The following is a 6,878-nucleotide window of genomic DNA, read 5'->3' as shown; positions in this document are numbered from 1 at the left end:
TTTGGAAGAGTTTGAGGAGGACTGGCATGGATTTTTCTTTGTATGTTTGGTCATATTCCCCAGTGAAACTATTTGGGTTTGAATTTTGTTTGCAGAGATTTTTTTATATTATTGAAAATTCTATTCCATTTATGGTGATCTGTATGTTCAAATGGCTAACTTCTCCTTGATGGTATATTTGTGGGCTGAATTTTTCCAAAAACTTTTTCATTTCTTCCTGGTTGTCCAGTTTATTTCCACACAGTTACTCATGGTATTCCCTTATGATATTTTGTAAATTTGTTGTTCTCTTTGTAGTTTATCCATTTTCATTTCTAATATTATTTCTGTTCTCTCTCTTTTCTTGTTGGTAAGTCTGTCCAGAGATTTCTCAATTTTGTTTACTATTTCAAAAAGAGATTGATTGAATTTTCTTTTTTTTAATCTCTATTTCAATTATTTCTTACTTGATCTTTATTTTTTCCCCTCTGTCTTTTGACTTTAGATTTTGTTTGTTCTTCTTTTCCTGATTTGTTTACATAGAACGTTAGATTACATATTTGAAATAGTTCTTCTTATTTGAGGATGGCCTTGTCACTATGAACTTCAATCTTAAGCCTGCTTTAACAGTATTCCATAGACTTTGTGTAGTGTATGTCATATTTCTCAAGGTATTTTTTTAATTTCTTCTTTTACTTCAGCACCTGACCCCCTTGTTTTAGTACCATGTTTTTTCATCTGGATGCTGTTATTTTTTCTCCCTGGTTTTCTGTGATTGATTTCTAGTTTCATGGTCTTATACTCAGAAAAGTTGCTTAAAATAATTTTTATCTAATTAAATTTATTGAGGCTTCTTGAGTGCCTGAGTATGTAATCTTTCATAGAAAATATTCCTTGTGAACAGGAAAAAAATATATATTCAGTTTTGGGGAGAAGAACTGTTTTGAAAATATCAAGCATCTCCAATTATTTTATTATGTATTTTAGTATCTTTGTTCCCTTATTAATTTTCTGTGTGAAAGACCAGTCCAGTGATGATAATGGGGAGTTATAGTCTCCTACATTGATTCTGTTCCCAGGAATTTCTCAATTTTATCTATTAGTGTTTCCTTTATGTATTTAGGTGCTCCTATACTGAGTGCATATTCCTTAATGAGTATAATATCCCCATTTTGATTTGCTCCTTTAATCAGTATATCATGTCCTTGTTTATCTTTCTGTATGGCCTTTTTTGTAAAATCTCTTTGTGTGAAGTCAGTACTGCTAGTCCTGCTTTCTTGTCATGTACATTTGCATGGAATATATTTTTTGAAATTCTGACTTTCAATTCATGTGTGTTCCTCTTACTATAGTGGGTCTTCTCTATGCTTCATAATGTAGGGTCTTGTTATATTATCCCATCTGACAATAAATATCTTTTGATTGAGGCACTACGTCCATTAACATTTGTGATAAATATTGGTAGACATGTTTATTTCCATATTGAACTTCATTCTCCAGTTGATTTGATATTTTCTTTTTGTTCATTTGTTTTTGTTTCTATGGTTGATAAGTTTTCTTTTATAATCTTGGATTCTTTTTGGCTTTGTGACTTCATTGTAAGCTTTTGACTTATGGTTACCTTGTTTTGTATGCATATTGACTTGTAATATATTTGTTTATTTTAACTGATAAGAATACAAATTCAAACCCATACAACAGACAACAGAAACAAGAAGAAAACAGTCTTTATTTTCCTGTTTCATTCTGTGACCCTTATAAATTTTGATCTCTTCTTTTACAACATCATATTTATTCTGTTGTAAGTCATTATATATATTACCTTTCTAATAATGACTTCCTCTTTTCTATAGCATCCTGCTTCTTTTTTATTTATAGTAGATCTTTTTTATTTCTTTTTCTCTTGCTAAATTCTTTAAGTATTTGCTTGTGTGGAAGTTATTTATATCTCTTTCTTCTAAAAGAAAGCCTTGTTTGATAAAGTATATTAGATTACAGCTTTCTTCCATTCAGGAATTTGAATCTGTCTTGCCACAGCCTTCTGCCTGCTGTATTTGTGTAGGAAACGAGGTTACAAATATTATGTATATAAGTATATATATATGTAAAGAACACATATAAATGAAGTTAACAAATATGGTGAAAAACTATACGTTAAAAAACAGAAAACATTGATAAAGGAAATTAAAACAGATCCAAAGAAATGAAATGATCTCTTATGTTAATGATGTGAAACAATGTGTTTGAAACAAACATGCTACCCAAAGGAATCTACATTTAGTGTGATTCATGTGAAAATACCAATGAGATTTTTCCAGTAAATTGAACAAATAATTTTAAAATTTATATGTAACCACAAAGATCATGAGTTGCCAAAATAATCCTGAAAAAGGGTATTTTAAATCTAATGGTGTAAAATACTCTGATATTAAACATTCCTACAAAACTTTAGTAATTAAAGCAAAATGATACTGGCTCAAAAACAGACATCAATCAATAGAAGAGAATAGAACAACCAGATATAATCCCTCACACCTATGATCAATTAACCCATGAAAAAGGAATCAAGAGTATAAAATTAAGAAAAGACATTCTCCTCAATAATTACTGCTGGGGAGATTGAACAGGTAAAAGATTGATTACAATATTTCCTCACATTGTATACAATCCATGAGCACACAATATCTTTCTATTTATTTTGTTTACTTATATTTCTTGCACCTGTAATATATAGATATTTGTTTAGAACTTTTATTTCACTTATGATATTATTCCTATTTTATTCTTTTTGGTATAAATTTACACACAATTGTTTTCCTAATTTCTATTTCTGATAATGTTTTGTTACTATACAAAAATGCAATGGATATTTGTATATTGATTTTGTATTCTGCAAGTTTACTAAGTTTCTTCATTATTTCTAACAGTCACTGGAGGAGTCTATGGAGTTTTCTATGTATGCATATTTATGTCATGTGTAAAAACCACTCCTTTATTACAAGATGAATGAATTTTATAATTTTTCTTGACTAGTAATTCTTCCTAGGACTTCTAGTAGTGTAATTTAGGACTTGTGAAAATGAGCTAATTTTTCTTATTACTGGACCAGAGGAAAACATTCCTGTATGTTAACATTGAACTTGATTTAAGTCATGGGTTTTTCATATATGGTTTTATTATGCTTAGTTACATTCTATCTAAAGCGAATTAAATAATATTTTTATAAAAATGTAAAGATCAGATCTGTCAATAGTTTTCCTATATATTTTGAGATTGTTATATTTGAATTCTTTGTTTCTTAAAAGGATGGTATCACATATGTAAATTTGTGTATGTTAAATAATACTTATGAATCAGGACTAATTGCAACTTAACTATAGTTTATAATACTTATAAAATACCATGAATTCAGGTTGCTTATATTTATTTAGAATGGGATTTACAGATACTGAATGAAAAATTTACATTGTAGCTTGAGGGTACATTTATTTATTAAAAATGTTATCTCTCATTTTGAACTTGGCTTATGTTTAATGGAATTTATTTCTAAATAAAGAATATAAATTTTGGTAGAACTGGATTTACTACAGTTTTCTGATACAGAATATAGCTATTATTTACAATTAGTGCACAAGACAATTGCCTTAAAATGCCGTAAATAATAACAATACCAACTGTTTCAGGACTGAGAAACATATTGCTTCCTAAAATGAATTACCTGGTCTTTTCCACCCCAACAGACACATACGATTATATCTTTGTTTTTTGATTGTTTGCATGTTTTCCCCTTAATGGAGGCATTGCTTATTGAACCCTGGATCTTGTGCATAAGTCTATTTATTAACATCATTTTGGAACAATTAGCAGAAGCCACAAGAGTATGGATTATAAAGATGACAAGAAAATTTATTACTTCAAGGGTTGATAAACCTCTGAGTGAAACAATGGAAAAATAAACATTTGTAAATTTACAATAAGATTGTCTCTTTTTTTTAATTTTTAAGATTGTCTCTTTTGCTAAATAATTGTAGAATATTAAATTACTTTTGTTTCAATTATAGCATTGCATTACAATTTAAAACAAAACTACCCCCTTTGGGATTTCTTAAATTGCATTGATTATTTTAATATTTTATTTCATAAATATTAACCATTTTTTCATAATCATACCATATAAACACATATTTATTCTTCTCATGTTTTGAATATAGAGCAACATATTCTAAAGTACACACATAAATATCTGCTTCCAATACCAAATCAAATTATGTTTCACTTTAATTACAAATGATATTGAAATAGTTATAACTTTTCTGTACATGTTTTAGACAAATTTCATTTAAAATTCCTAAACTTTAAAATAATTTTATATATTTTCTGCATTATTTATACTCTGTTCACTAATCTGTCATATATTTGTGTACAAAAGGAAGGAGATTGGTTTTATTTAATAAACCCCAAAATTAAATTGTATAAAAAGATTTTGTGGAGATAATATTTGCAGATGACTCTATAAAAATAAGCATCTTATATGTTTCATTTTAGCTGAATGAGTGAGAAGTAAACACTGGCTGAATGTTACACTTCATTTGCTAGGAGACCAGTCATTTTGTGATGTCACAGCTACTCAGGTTGAGAACCACTCTGATGGCCTAGCAGTTTATCTGTGCAGGCCTGCCAAAGCAGCATTTGAAGCTGCATGCTCAAAATCATGCAGATTAGAAAAGTAGCTGTAGAAAAAGTTATATGAAATGGCACATGTTTCTTCAGAAATTCAAGAGGTGTCTCATAAAGATGGACCAACTGGTTAAGGAAATTCTGGCAGATCTCTATTGTGTTATCAAACATTCTCTGGGGATTTGGACTTGAGGTCTATGATTGAAAAAATTGCTTTTTAGACTTTGTCTGAAGAATCCTTGATTAAAAGGCCATGTTACATACATTGTGTCTCTGAACCAGATGAAGATAATGATTTTCGTTCTCTGACATTTCCAAGAAAACTCTGGAAAATGGCTGGAAGTGACCAATATAAGCCCATCTGGAGGGATGATAATGGAACTTCCATAGTGATTGATGAAGATGTCTTTAAGAAGGAAGTTTTGGAAAGAAAGGCCCCTTTCAGAATATTTGAAACTGGAAGAATGAAAAGTTTAGTTAGACAGCTTAAGTTTTATGGGTTTAGTAAAGTGCGGCAGAATTTTCAAAGATCGGCATTTCTAGCAGACTTTCTGGCAGAAGAAAAAGAAGTCTCTGTTTTAAGCAAGGTATTCAGAAACTTTAGTTACCATTTCATAACATATATAAAATTTTATTTTGTACATCAATCTATGGTAATATAAATGTAAAGCTAGATTTTGAAAATTGTATAAAATTACTAAGGCTAAAATCCTTTATTTATTCTAAAAAATGAGGACAGTGACTTAAGTATTCACATTATAAGAAACTTTGCTTGCAACTATGAATTTTACCAGAAATCTAAATAAAGGTATTAAAGCTGCTTTTCAAAAGTGGCATTCACCATTACTGCAAATGGTAGTTTCTTAAATTTGATGACTATACTATTTAAATGTGTATTTTCCAAATAAGGAACTTCAAAATATTGTCAGTAATGTTCATATTTTGATGATATTATTTTTGCATAGTAAACATGAAATCTGAGGTTTTATAGGTTAGGCTTATAATAGTGATGTATTTTGGTTTAAATTATTACTGAAATCTTTCTACTTTGGATGTAGCTGTAGTTCTATCATATTCCAAATGTTAAACGAGGCTTTCCTCAGCTTTTAGTGAGAATAAAAAGAAGAGTTGTGATTAAAAATGCCTCTCTGGTATCTTCATTGGCTGAAGATTTCAAAAAGAAGCACTCTAAAGCAGTGGGAAATGTGGACAAACATAATTCTGATTTTGTGGGTGACACTAGTGGAGACAGTACATTTTTACCTTCTGTAAATTTAAACATGCCTCTAATAAGAAAGCCCTCTACCAGCCACATAATTGGGGACACAACTACCCCGATCAGAGGTGATATTTCTCCTCCATCATCAATGTCAGTTAGACCACCAGAACAAATTGCAGTGAATCAACGTGCTATTTTAAATCAGTTGACCACTGTACATGGGCACTCTCAAAGCAGCTACATTGAAGCAAATAGCCGTGTTGTGAACTTCATTACAACTACAACTTCTACTTCTCAGTACAGCAACTTGTATCCCATACAGAGGAATTATTTTGGACAGATGGTGGGACCTTCTATTTTTCAAATAGATATCACAACATATCTGCCAATGAAGGTCTTTTAACTAAACTTCAACCAGGTAGCAACCCACGGTTTCCAGTGCTATTGATTACTGATACATCAGCTAACTCTCTTTCAAGGCCAACTCATCAGACATCTTCAGTTTATGAAAGTCATCCTAGTCACAACTGATCTACCAGAGGACTATCAGATTATGCAGGATACAAGGATTAAAATTGACGTTGGAAAAATATCTGCAATTTTGTTATTTGAAAAATAAACATAGATGTGTACCTCTATTTACCTTATTTTTTTAAATAGTGTTAAGAGATAAATGGGAGACTAAGTTACAATTTAAAGATAAAAAGAGATACTTGATTGATATGATCATTTAATGGAACAATATGGTAGTTAATTTAAAAAATTTCTTGTAAGGAAGAAGAGAAAATGGAAGAATTTGGAGGAAGACTATAACATGGAGAGAGGGAAAAGTACTAAGTGGTTTCTGGTTCGTCCTGGAATGTATTAAAAGTGTTAAGTTAGGATTGGGTGGAAGGAGAGAAATTCAGAAACCAGCCCTGGGATCATGGTCTCTAATATGTCATCCCTGGAATCATAAGGGTCACATGATGTAGTCTCAGTTGGCACATTCAGCATGTGGTTG

At 30.3% G+C, this 6,878-nt stretch overlaps 1 pseudogene; it reads left to right on the top strand.

The window, feature by feature from the left end:
- Nucleotides 1–4,730: 4,730 nt before the first annotated feature.
- LOC140695209 (heat shock transcription factor, Y-linked-like) lies at nt 4,731–6,513 on the top strand (annotated as a pseudogene).
- The last annotated feature ends 365 nt before the right edge of the window (nt 6,514–6,878 follow it).

This window comes from Vicugna pacos, unplaced genomic scaffold (genome assembly GCF_048564905.1).
Source record: "Vicugna pacos unplaced genomic scaffold, VicPac4 scaffold_191, whole genome shotgun sequence".
NCBI classification, from domain to species: Eukaryota; Metazoa; Chordata; class Mammalia; order Artiodactyla; family Camelidae; genus Vicugna; species Vicugna pacos.
Note: the sequence above shows the minus strand (reverse complement) of the source record. Positions and strands in the feature narration are given on the sequence as shown.